Below are 397 nucleotides of genomic sequence, written 5' to 3'. Positions count from 1 at the left end.
GCCTGCTGCCTGGCAGCCCGCTGCCTGCCGCCTGCCGTGCCCGGCGGCCTGGCCGCGGGAGCTGAGCGCGGAGCCGGCGGGACGCTGAGCTCGTTGCTGCGCTGGGAAGGGCCCAGGACCAGCGAGCAGGCTGGGTGCAGAGGCTGCCAGGGCGTTTGGGGAAAGTCCGTCTGATTCGCCACGCATTCTTGAGGACTTGGTCACCCGCTCCTGTCCCCCCTCCCGGTAGCAGCATACTTTTCGGAGTGCGTGTGCATCATTCATTCACAAAGACTGACACACAGGACGTGAGGCATGCGGAGGAAGGGGTGTGCGTGCAAGCGGGCGCAGGGGGTTCTCAAGCCAGTGTCTTCGAAGGGCTTTATGAGTCTTGGACTCTAGCCGGTTAGTGAGTCAG

The sequence above is a fragment of the Suricata suricatta genome, chromosome 11, assembly GCF_006229205.1.
Source record: "Suricata suricatta isolate VVHF042 chromosome 11, meerkat_22Aug2017_6uvM2_HiC, whole genome shotgun sequence".
NCBI classification, from domain to species: domain Eukaryota; kingdom Metazoa; phylum Chordata; class Mammalia; order Carnivora; family Herpestidae; genus Suricata; species Suricata suricatta.
The sequence above is the reverse complement of the archived record's forward strand: the minus strand, read 5'-3'. Positions refer to the sequence as shown.